A 13,076-nucleotide genomic window follows, 5' to 3' on the forward strand; every position below is an offset into this window, starting at 1 on the left:
CTCTATAGAAGAGATTGTGTTTTATAGAAAAGCCGAGTGTTGGGGATTACTGATGAGCTCAGGTGTGTCACCCAGGAGGGGGGAGGGGAGGGAGGATCACACCTAGTAAACATTTCACACATTAAAAAAAGATTTATTCAGAAAAAAAAAAATTTACAACAGCACATAAGCATCAAATCACCAACACAATATTATTATTAATTACACATTTTGTTATAAATTGACATATTAATAATGACAAACAAGAAAATATTATTAGAACTTTACTGCAAAGTCATTTCTTTCTTTTTTTTTTAAATATTAAAATTATATATATTTTTTGTCCATTTTTTCAGTTACAGCATTGTTATATTCACAGATGTGTATTTTGTTTTTTTTATGATGACAGAAAGTGTTTTTTATTCATAAAACAATTGTTGACCACTTGTCCTCCGGAAAATTTACCCCCCTTCATGACTGGGCCATTTTTTAATACGCCTCATGTCACAGGTATGTACGCCCCATGTCACAGGTATGTACACCCCATGTCACAGGTATGTATATCCCATGTCACAGGTATGTACACTCCATGTCACAGGTATGTACGCCTCATGTCACAGGTATGTACATCTCATGTCACAGGTATGTACGCCCCATGTCACAGGTATGTACACTCCATGTCACAGGTATGTACACTCCATGTCACAGGTATGTACACCTCCATGTCACAGGTATGTACACTCTATGTCACAGGTATGTACACCCCATGTCACAGGTATGTACACCCCATGTCACAGGTATGTACACTCCATGTCACAGGTATGTATATCCCATGTCACAGGTATGTACACTCCATGTCACAGGTATGTACACTCCATGTCACAGGTATGTACGCCCCATGTCACAGGTATGTACACCCCATGTCACAGGTATGTACACCCCATGTCACAGGTATGTACGCCCCATGTCACAGGTATGTACACTCCATGTCACAGGTATGTATATCCCATGTCACAGGTATGTACACTCCATGTCACAGGTATGTACACTCCATGTCACAGGTATGTACACTCCATGTCACAGGTATGTACACTCCATGTCACAGGTATGTACACCTCATGTCACAGGTATGTACACTTAATGTCACAGGTATGTACACTCCATGTCACAGGTATGTACACTCCATGTCACAGGTATGTATATCCCATGTCACAGGTATGTACACCCCATGTCACAGGTATGTACACTCCATGTCACAGGTATGTACACTCCATGTCACACGTATGTACACTCCATGTCACAGGTATGTACACCCCATGTCACAGGTATGTACACCCATGTCACAGGTATGTACACTCCATGTCACACGTATGTACACTCCATGTCACAGGTATGTACACTCCATGTCACAGGTATGTACACCTCATGTCACAGGTATGTACACTTAATGTCACAGGTATGTAACACCCCATGTCACAGGTATATACACTCCATGTCACAGGTATGTACACTCCATGTCACAGGTATGTACACTCCATGTCACAGGTATGTACACCTCATGGTCATAGGTATGTACACTTAATGTCACAGGTATGTACACTCCATGTCACAGGTATGTACACTCCATGTCACAGGTATGTACACCTCATGTCACAGGTATGTACACTTAATGTCACAGGTATGTACACCCCATGTCACAGGTATATACACTCCATGTCACAGGTATGTACACTCCATGTCACAGGTATGTACACTCCATGTCACAGGTATGTACACCTCATGTCATAGGTATGTACACTTAATGTCACAGGTATGTACACTCCATGTCACAGGTATGTACACTCCATGTCACAGGTATGTATATCCCATGTCACAGGTATGTACACCCCATGTCACAGGTATGTACACTCCATGTCACAGGTATGTACACTCCATGTCACACGTATGTACACTCCATGTCACAGGTATGTACACTCCATGTCACAGGTATGTACACTCCATGTCACAGGTATGTACACCTCATGTCACAGGTATGTACACTTAATGTCACAGGTATGTACACCCCATGTCACAGGTATATACACTCCATGTCACAGGTATGTACACCTCATGTCACAGGTATGTACACTTAATGTCACAGGTATGTACACCCCATGTCACAGGTATATACACTCCATGTCACAGGTATGTACACTCCATGTCACAGGTATGTATATCCCATGTCACAGGTATGTACACTCCATGTCACAGGTATGTACACCTCATGTATATAAGGCCTTATTCTGAGCAGAAAGACAATTTATAGTAGAAAATACATACAATATAATTTATGTAATGAAATAAATCGGTCATAGAATGCGCTGATTACATCCTGTGTGATCTCCTGTGTGGTTGCTATGGGAAACAACCCTTCCCTCATCTCTGATTGGTGATTCCTCCATAGAGACACACCCATATTTATTCTGTACAGGAGGATTGGGGGATATTTCTGGTTGCTATGGGTTACAGCAAGGACCCCTCCCTGATCCCGGGGAAGAGGATTGTGTTTGGTGGGGGAGGGGAGGGGCACAGCGCATTTATCTATAGAAGAGGTCAGATTGTATTTTATATAAAAGACGAGTGTTGGGGGATTATTGAGGAAGTCAGGTGTGTCACCCAGGAGGGGGAGGGGAGGACCACACCTAGTAACATTTACCTATCAGCATTGTGTGATTAGAAAAAGATTTATTCAGGAAATGGTTAAAAAAAAAAAAAAAAAACTAGAGAACAGAAACACAGAAGCTAAATATCACCAACACAATATTATTATTAACCACTTACCCCCCAGACCATATTGCTGCCCAAAGACCAAAGTACTTTTTGCGATTCGGGACTCTGTCGCTTTAACAGACAATTGCGCGGTCGTGCGACGTGGCTCCCAAACAAAATTGGCGTCCTTTTCCCCCCACAAATAGAGCTTTCTTTTGGTGGTATTTGATCACCTCTGCGGTTTTTAGTTTTTGCGCTATAAACAAAAATTGAGCGACAATTTTGAAAAAAATGAATATTTTTTACATTTTGCTATAATAAATATCCCCCAAAAATATATAAAAAAACATTTTTTTTCCTCAGTTTAGGCCGATACGTTTTCTTCTACATATTTTTCGTAAAAAAAAATCGCAATAAGCGTTTATTGATTGGTTTGCGCAAAAGTTATAGCGTTTACAAAATAGGGGGGTAGTTTTATGTCATTTTTATTAATATTTTTTTACTAGTAATGGCGGCGATATTTGATTTTTTTTCGGTACTGCGACATTATGGCGGACACTTCGGACACTTTTGACACATTTTTGGGACCATTGGCATTTTTATAGCGATCAGTGCTATAAAAATGCATTAGATTACTATAAAAATGCCACTGGCAGTGAAGGGGTTAACACTAGGGGGCGGGGAAGGGGTTAAGTATGCCTGGGTGTGTTCTTACTGTGGGGGGGGGGTGGCCTCACTAGGGGAAACACTGATCCTCGGTTCATACGTTGTATGAACCGAAGAAAAGCATTTCCCCTGCTGACAGGACCGGGAGCTGTGTGTTTACACACACAGCTCCCGGTCCCCGCTCTGTACCGAGTGATCGCGTGTGCCCGGCAGCGATCGCGACACACGCAAAATACATTTTTTTTTTCTTTTTTAATATCTATTTTTTTTTTCTCCATTTTTATGTTACAGCCTTGTTTTTTTATTTTCACAGATATGTTTTTTTTTTCTTTTATGATTACAGAAAGTGTTTTTTATTCATAAAACAATTATTGATCACTTGTCTTCCGGAAGATTTACCCCCCCTCCCCCTTCATGACTGGACCATTTTTTGCGATTCGGCAATGCGTTACTTATTGACAATTGCGCAGTCGTGCGACGCGGCTCCCAAATAACATTTATGTCCTTTTTTTCCCCCCACTAATACAACTTTTTTTTGGTGGTATTTGATCACCTCTGCAGTTTTTATTTTTTTTTGCGCTACAAACAAAAAGTACAGCGACAATTTTAACCGGTTAAGCCCCGGACCTTTAGGCAGCTAAATGCCCAAGCCAGGTTTTGCGATTCGGCACTGCGTCGCTTTAACAGACAATTGCGCGCGACGTGGCTCCCAAACAAAATCGGCGTCCTTTTTTCCCCACAAATAGAGCTTTCTTTTGGTGGTATTTGATCACTTCTGCGGTTTTTATTTTTTGCGCTATAAACAAAAATAGAGCGACAATTTTGAAAAAAATGCAATATTTTTTAATTTTTGCTATAATAAATATCCCCCAAAAAACATATATAAAAACACTTTTTTGTCCTCAGTTTAGGCCGATACGTATTCTTCTACATATTTTTGGTAAAAAAAAATCGCAATAAGCGCTTATCGATTGGTTTGCGCAAAATTTATAGCGTATACAAAATAGGGGATAGTTTTATTGCATTTTATTAATTTTTCTTTTTTTACTACTAATGGCGGCGATCAGCGATTTTTTTTCGTGACTGCGCCATTATGGCGGACTCTTCGGACAATTTTTACACATTTTTGGAACCATTGTCATTTTCACAGAAAAAAATGCATTTAAATTGCATTGTTTATTGTGAAAATTACAGTTGCAGTTTGGGAGTTAACCACAGGGGGCGCTGTAGGAGTTAGGTTTCACCTAGTGTGTGTTTACAACTGTAGGGGGGTGTGACTGTAGGTCTGACGTCATCGATCGTGTCTTCCCTATAAAAGGGATCACACGATCGATGCAGCCGCCACAGTGAAGCACGGGGAAGCCGTGTTTACATACGGCTCTCCCCGTTCTTCAGCTCCGGGAAGCGATCACGACGGAGCGGCTATAAACGAATAGCCGCGCCGTCGTCCCGGATCGCTCCCCGCGGGAACCCGACCGCCGCATGTCATATTTTAACCTGTATAGCTGTTATCACCTTTGTAATCCTCATTTTACTCTTTTTGGTATCCGAGATCCTCGGTAATAAATACTATTTTATACAACCTTTAATCATTTCCAACTTGTCTACATCGCTGCCTAAAAGTCCCAACCGGGGAACCTTTCTCATAAGGACCCATCAGTGCGGCCTCTCTATGTAGCTAGGCTGTGAAGAAGTCTCACACATGTGGTTTCGCCACACGCAGGAGAGTAGCAGGATGTGTTTTGGGGTGTAGTAGCAAGTATGTAATTGCTGTGTGAGAGAAGTAACCCGTTAATATGACAATTTTGTAAAAAAAAAATCTTCATTTTACAAAGAAGTGAGGGAAAAAATTTACAACTTTAAAAACTCGCCATGCCTCTAAGGCCCCGTACTCACGACCAAACATGTCTGCTGAAACTGGTCCGCGGACCAGTTTCAGCAGACATGTTTGGCCGTGTGTAGGCCCGAGCGGACAGGTTTCCAGCGGACAACTGTTTCCTGGACTTGCTTTAAAACAGTCCGCTGGAAACCTGTCCCCCCGACATGTACGGTCGTCTGTACAGACCTACCGTACATGTCCTGCCGCCCGCCATCCCTCGCATGCGTCGAATGACTTCGACGCATGCGTGGAAGCATTTTAAAGGCAGGCCGCCCACGTCGCCGCGTCATTGTCGCGGCGACACCGCGTCTTCGACGCGGCGACACCGCGGACACGCCCCGCGTATTGTTTACGCGCGGACCTCTGTTCGATGGTGTGTACAGCCATCGAACAGAAGTCCCCGGGCAGTCCCCGGGCAGACATGTCCGATGAAAACGGTCCGCGGACCGGTTTCATCGGACATGTATGCTCGTGAGTACTCGGCCTAAGGTCTAGTATGGATTTTAAGGGGAAACCACCATGCCAAAATGTAAAAAAAAAAAAAAAAAAAATGGCTTGGGGCACCCCTCCAAAATCCGTACCAAACCCTTATCCAAGCAAGGAAAGGGGGTGGGAGGACCGAGCGCCCCCCCCCTCCTGAACTATACCAGGTCACATGCTCTCAACATGGTTGAGGCTCTACAATAAAAGCACCTTGTTGATGTCGATGGGAACAAGGGCCTCTTCCCCACAACCCCGGCTGGTGGTTGTGGGGGGTCTACGGGCAGGGGGCTTATCAGAATCTGGAAGCCCCCTTTGACAAGGGGGCCCACGGATCACAGCTCCCCCCTATTTGAATGAGTATAGGGTATTGTACCCCTACCCATTCACCCAAAAAAAGTGTAAAAAAAAAATAAAAACACAGAGACAGTTTATTAAAAAACAATGTCCCTCGGTGTAAATCCATCATAAATCACAATGCCCGCCACCACGACCACCGACCTGAAAAAAAAAGTCTTCCCTCACGCCAAAGTTTTTTGCTGTCTGCCTGCTTCACCATCTGACAGTTCCTAAATAACTAAGGGGCGGGGCCACCCGACAATATCATCTGGTGGTACTGCCTCCTGGTGACGTCCCCGACCCAGCATGCCCTGGTCGATGACTTGAAGAAAAATGACTGCGTTTTTTAAATTGATTATTTTTGGACTTTTTTCATTTATAGCGCAAAAAAAAAGAAAAAAACCTAGAGGTGATTGAATACCATTAACTGCTTAAGGACCGCCGCACGCACCTATACGTTGACAGAATGGCACGGACAGGCAGATGGGCGTACAGGTAGGTCTTCTTTAAATTGCCGCTGCGTGGTCGCGTGTGCGCTGCCGGCGGCACGCTCGCGACCCGCGGACTCGATGTCCACCGGTGTCCCGCGATCGTGTCACGGAGCTGAAGAACGGGGAGATGTCAGTGTAAACATAACACCCCCCCCCCCAGCTCTTCCTAGCGACATGTCACTGATTGTCTGTTCCCTCTTATCAGGAGCAGCGATCAGTGATGTGTCACGGCAAGCCACGCCCCCTAACCGTTAGAAACACTCCCTAGGACACACTTAAACCCTTCAGCGCTCCCTACAGGTTAACCCCCTTCACTGCCAGTGTAATTTTTACATTAATCAGTGAATTTTTATAGCACTGATTGCTGCAAAAATTACAGTGGTCCCAAAATGGTGTCAAAAGTGTCCGATGTGTCCGCCATAATGTCGCAGTCACGATAAAAATTGCAGATCACCGCCATTACCAGTAAAAAAAAAAAAAATAAAATCCATAAAACTATCCCCTATTTTGTAGACGCTATGGGCCAGATCCACAGAGCAAGTACGCCGGAGTATCTACTGATACGCCGGCGTACTTTCAAATTTCCCGCGTTGTATCTTTAGTTTGAATCCTCAAACCAAGATACAACGGCATCTGGGTTAGATCCGACAGGCGTATGGCTTCGTACGCCTTCGGATCTTAGATGCAATACTTCGGCGTCCGCTGGGTGGAGTTTGCGTCGCTTTCCACGTCGGGTATGCAAATTAGCTATTTCCGACGATCCACAAACGTACGCGCGGCCGTCGCATTTTCTAACGTCGTCTTTTTCCGGCGTATAGTTAAAGCTGGTATTTTGCAGCGTAAAGATAGACTTGCCATGTTAAGTATGGCCGTCGTTCCCGCGTCGAAATTTGAAATTTTTTTTTTTTTTTGCGTAAGTCGTCCGTGAATCGGGATGGACGTAATTCACTTCTATGTTAAAAAAATGACGTCCTAGCGACGTCATTTAGCGCAATGCACGGCGGGAAATTTTCGGGACGACGCATGCGCAGTTCATTCGGCGCGGGGACGCGCTTCATTTAAATTAATCACGCCCCCTAATCGCCGATTTGAATTCCGCCACCAGAAATACACTACGCCACCGCAACTTACAGCGTGAAATCGTTGAGGATTCGAAATTCCGCCAGGTAAGGTACGGCGGCGTAGCGTATCTCTGATACGCTGCGCGGATGTAATTCTCTCTGGATCTGGCCCTATAACTTTTGCGCAAACCAATCAATAAACGCTTATTGCGATTTTTTTACCAAAAATATGTAGAAGAATACGTATCGGACTAAACTGAGGATTTTTTTATATATATTTTTGGGGGATATTTATTATAGTAGAAAGTAAAAAATATTGAATTTTTTTCAAAATTGTCGCTCTATTTTTGTTTATAGCGCAAAAAATAAAAACCGCAGAGGTGATCAAATACCACCAAAAGAAAGCTCTATTTGTGGGAACAAAAAGACGCCAATTTTGTTTGGGAGCCACGTCGCACGACCGCACAATTGTCAGTTAAAACGACGCAGTGCCGAATCGCAAGAAACTGGCCCGGTCTTTGGCCAGCCAAATGGTCCGGGGCTTAAGTGGTTAAAAGAAAGTTCTATTTGTGTGAAAAAAAATTATAACAATTACATTTGGGTACAGTCTAGCATGAGTAATTGTCATTCAAAGTGTGAGAGCGCTGAAAATGGGCCAGGGCAGGGGGTGAAAGGAAGCCCGGAGCAAAAGACAGACAGCACTAAGCGCAGGGCGGCATGAGAAGGTGCCCAGCGGCCTGGGCTAGTGGGGGTTACTCTTTCCAGCGGGACGCAGGCAAGCAGGGGATTGGCCATGGCTGGGAGGCTGGGCAGTATGGGGGGGTCACAGGGCACGCAGCAGCTTCCGGTCAGCACATGAGGCGGAGAAACTTTTTGGAGTTTGGGTAGTGTGTGTGGTTGTCCTTTATTTAGATGTTTTCGGTTACATGGGATGCGGTTGGATCTTTGGAGGCATTGTAAAACAGGCTTATGGAATTTGATGGGTGGGGACACATCTGAGGTATGGGTCCCCGGTGAATACCAGTTATGTGGATTAACTGGGAAGGGAATGGTATATCTGCTGAAGGTGGTCATCCCCGAGTCGGTGCAATGCGGCTGTCACGTACCTGGTGATAGAGCCTGACGTGCAGGGAGCGGCTACTCTTGCTCCTCTGACTCCGGAGCCCCTGGTAGTGTGGACAGGGAGTGCGGGAGTACAGAGTCGCACAAACGCCTGGCAGGAACGCTGTGCAGGAACTGAGGTGGACTCCTGTAGACTCCAGGAAAGATGTCAGTGATGCCGGGAACAGCAGGATGACAGGTAGCTGGAGCTTGGTGCAGGAAGCCGGGATCAGCAGGATGACAGGTAGCTGGAGCTTGGTGCAGGAAGCCGGGATCAGCAGGATGACAGGTAGCTGGAGCTTGGTGCAGGAAGCCGGGATCAGCAGGATGACAGGTAGCTGGAGCTTGGTGCAGGAATCCGGGATCAGCAGGATGACAGGTAGCTGGAGCTTGGTGCAGGAAGCCGGGATCAGCAGGATGACAGGTAGCGGGAGCTTGGTGCAGGAAGCCGGGATCAGCAGGATGACAGGTAGCTGGAGCTTGGTGCAGGAACCCGGGATCAGCAGGATAACAGGTAGCTGGAGCTTGGTGCAGGAAGCCGGGATCAGCAGGATGACAGGTAGCTGGAGCTTGGTGCAGGAAGCCGGGATCAGCAGGATGACAGGTAGCTGGAGCTTGGTGCAGGAACCCGGGATCAGCAGGATAACAGGTAGCTGGAGCTTGGTGCAGGAAGCCGGGATCAGCAGGATGACAGGTAGCTGGAGCTTGGTGCAGGAAGCCGGGATCAGCAGGATGACAGGTAGCTGGAGCTTGGTGCAGGAACCCGGGATCAGCAGGATGACAGGTAGCGGGAGCTTGGTGCAGGAAGCCGGGATCAGCAGTATAACAGGTAGCTGGAGCTTGGTGCAGGAAGCTGGGATCAGCAGGATGACAGGTAGCTGGAGCTTGGTGCAGGAATCCGGGATCAGCAGGATGACAGGTAGCTGGAGCTTGGTGCCGGAAGCCGGGATCAGCAGGATGACAGGTAGCTGGAGCTTGGTGCAGGAAGCCGGGATCAGCAGGATGACAGGTAGCTGGAGCTTGGTGCAGGAAGCCGGGATCAGCAGGATGACAGGTAGCTGGAGCTTGGTGCAGGAACCTGGGATCAGCAGGATAACAGGTAGCTGGAGCTTGGTGCAGGAAGCCGGGATCAGCAGGATGACAGGTAGCTGGAGCTTGGTGCAGGAACCTGGGATCAGCAGGATAACAGGTAGCTGGAGCTTGGTGCAGGAAGCCGGGATCAGCAGGATGACAGGTAGCTGGAGCTTGGTGCAGGAAGCCGGGATCAGCAGGATGACAGGTAGCTGGAGCTTGGTGCAGGAAGCCGGGATCAGCAGGATGACAGGTAGCTGGAGCTTGGTGCAGGAAGCCGGGATCAGCAGGATAACAGGTAGCTGGAGCTTGGTGCAGGAAGCCGGGATCAGCAGGATGACAGGTAGCTGGAGCTTGGTGCAGGAAGCCGGGATCAGCAGGATGACAGGTAGCTGGAGCTTGGTGCAGGAACCCGGGATCAGCAGGATAACAGGTAGCTGGAGCTTGGTGCAGGAAGCCGGGATCAGCAGGATGACAGGTAGCTGGAGCTTGGTGCAGGAACCCGGGATCAGCAGGATAACAGGTAGCTGGAGCTTGGTGCAGGAAGCCGGGATCAGCAGGATGACAGGTAGCTGGAGCTTGGTGCAGGAAGCCGGGATCAGCAGGATGACAGGTAGCTGGAGCTTGGTGCAGGAAGCCGGGATCAGCAGGATGACAGGTAGCTGGAGCTTGGTGCCGGAAGCCGGGATCAGCAGGATGACAGGTAGCTGGAGCTTGGTGCAGGAAGCCGGGATCAGCAGGATGACAGGTAGCTGGAGCTTGGTGCAGGAAGCCGGGATCAGCAGGATGACAGGTAGCTGGAGCTTGGTGCAGGAAGCCAGGATCAGCAGGATGACAGGTAGCTGGAGCTTGGTGCAGGAAGCCGGGATCAGCAGGATGACAGGTAGCTGGAGCTTGGTGCCGGAAGCCGGGATCAGCAGGATGACAGGTAGCTGGAGCTTGGTGCAGGAACCCGGGATCAGCAGGATGACAGGTAGCTGGAGCTTGGTGCAGGAAGCCGGGATCAGCAGGATGACAGGTAGCTGGAGCTTGGTGCAGGAAGCCGGGATCAGCAGGATGACAGGTAGCTGGAGCTTGGTGCAGGAACCCGGGATCAGCAGGATGACAGGTAGCTGGAGCTTGGTGCAGGAAGCCGGGATCAGCAGGATGACAGGTAGCTGGAGCTTGGTGCAGGAAGCCGGGATCAGCAGGATGACAGGTAGCTGGAGCTTGGTGCAGGAAGCCGGGATCAGCAGGATGACAGGTAGCTGGAGCTTGGTGCAGGAAGCCGGGATCAGCAGGATGACAGGTAGCTGGAGCTTGGTGCAGAAAGCCGGGATCAGCAGGATGACAGGTAACTGGAGCTTGGTGCAGGAAGCCGGGATCAGCAGCAGGAGGGAGGTGTACTGTAGTACAGGCAGGGTCAGGCAGGACGGGTCAGACGCAGGCGGGCGGATCAGGTACAGAGGAGAGGCAAGAGCAAAGTCGTAGTTCAGGCCGGATCAGCAACAGGTGGGCAGCAGTCAGTTTGAAAGAGAAGGCAGAGACAAGGTCAGACAAGCCGGAGGTCAGGGCAGGCGGAGGTCAGGGTGATCAGAGACAAACCGGGTGCACAGGAACTGAAGTCAATCGGTAACAGGTGTTAGGTGGGTAACGGGAAGACCGCTGAAGACCGAGCAGCAAGAGGCTGCAAGATGAGACCCATTAAATAGCCTGAACTGGCACCAAATTGGCGTCAGCACGTGCCCGCGCGCCGTTGCCGCGATTGCCCGTGCGCGCCAAAGAACTGCGATTGCGCGCTCCCGTGTGCGCCAATGTGCTGCTAGCGCCACCTAGTGGCCTACTTCATCCATGACAGCGGCAGGGACCAGGTAGTGGTTAAGCAGATATAAGGTTAAAAAGATTTCTAGGTAGTGCCTCCAAGGATCGGAAGCCAAATAAGATGCTTTGCTTGGTTTTTGGTTATATTGTTAAATTATTTTATTTTAATAAAGGGGCCGTAGAACGGCCAGTTTTTTCCCAACCTTTGGTGTCAGTCTATTTTTTGATAAGTTATAGTGGGTGGATATATGTGGGATGGTCTAGGGCAGGGGTGCCCGACCTTTTGAAGAGGGAGGGCCACTTAAGCAACTTAACCAGTCGAGGGCCACAATGAGTGGAGCAGGCAGATGACAGGTCACGGCTACTCTATCGGCCCTCCGATCCGCCCAGATGAAAGGGGACCAATTCCATTCTGTTTTTTGGATTGGAGGTAGGCGGCCGTAAACAGACATCTGTCGCTCTATAGAGGTGAATTGAGGGTCCCATTTGGTCGGACTTGGCGCTTTCTTCCTCTACCACCAGCTTCATTCACAACACTGATGCTGTGGTATGGCGGGTCGGCAACCTGCGATCTGGGCTTGCCAACCCACCATTTCAGCGCAAGAGGTCATGGGCCACATCAGAGGGCTCCGCGGGCCACATGTGGCACCCGGGCCACTGGTTGGCCACCCCTGGTCTAGGGGGTTTCAGTGGGGGCCAGGTAAAGTATGGGTTACCCTTTCAAGTGTCCAGTAGGCAAGTGGTTAAACAACTCACTGCCGTGGACTTGCATGACGACCCCTGTGGCCTGCCTGTTGTACTTGTCCAGATGTTCCATTAAGAAAGATAAGGTCTCCCTCACCATTCAGCTCCTGACTGTGGCCAAGGCTTGCATCCCACAAACTTAGGGACTTGGAGGACCTCACAGCCACTTTACACAACAAAGAAGAGACCTTCCGAGACACTTGGCACCCATGGCAACATTTTGTCTTTACAGATGCCTATTTGGCTAGGGTGACCAGACATCCCCGGTTTTCGGGGACAGTCCCCGGATTGAGAACACTGTCCCCGGACCAAGTCTGTCCCCGGATTTCATTTTTAAAAATCTGGTCACCTTATATTTGGCTGAACCCACCCCCCCTGAAGTCTCGTACACACGGCCCGGTTTTCCTGACGGGAAAACTGCAAAGAGAGCTTTTGGCTGGGAATTTCCGGCTGTGTGTATCCTCCCTTGCAGTTTTTCCGACAAGAAAACTGTCAAAAACCGCCGGACAAAAAAAAAGAGAGCCAGCTGTCTTTTTTCCTGCCGGGAAAACCGGCGGACTTTTTCCCGGCTATTTTTGGCAGTTTTCCTATGGGAACAACCGCGATGGAGCATACACGCGGCCAGGATTCCCAACCAAAGCTCCATTGCAGTTTTCCCGTCGGGAAAAACTCTTGTGTGTAGGGGGGAAATACTTACCGAGCAGGTTCTCGGTTTTC

The sequence above is a fragment of the Rana temporaria genome, chromosome 1, assembly GCF_905171775.1.
Source record: "Rana temporaria chromosome 1, aRanTem1.1, whole genome shotgun sequence".
NCBI lineage: Eukaryota > Metazoa > Chordata > Amphibia > Anura > Ranidae > Rana > Rana temporaria.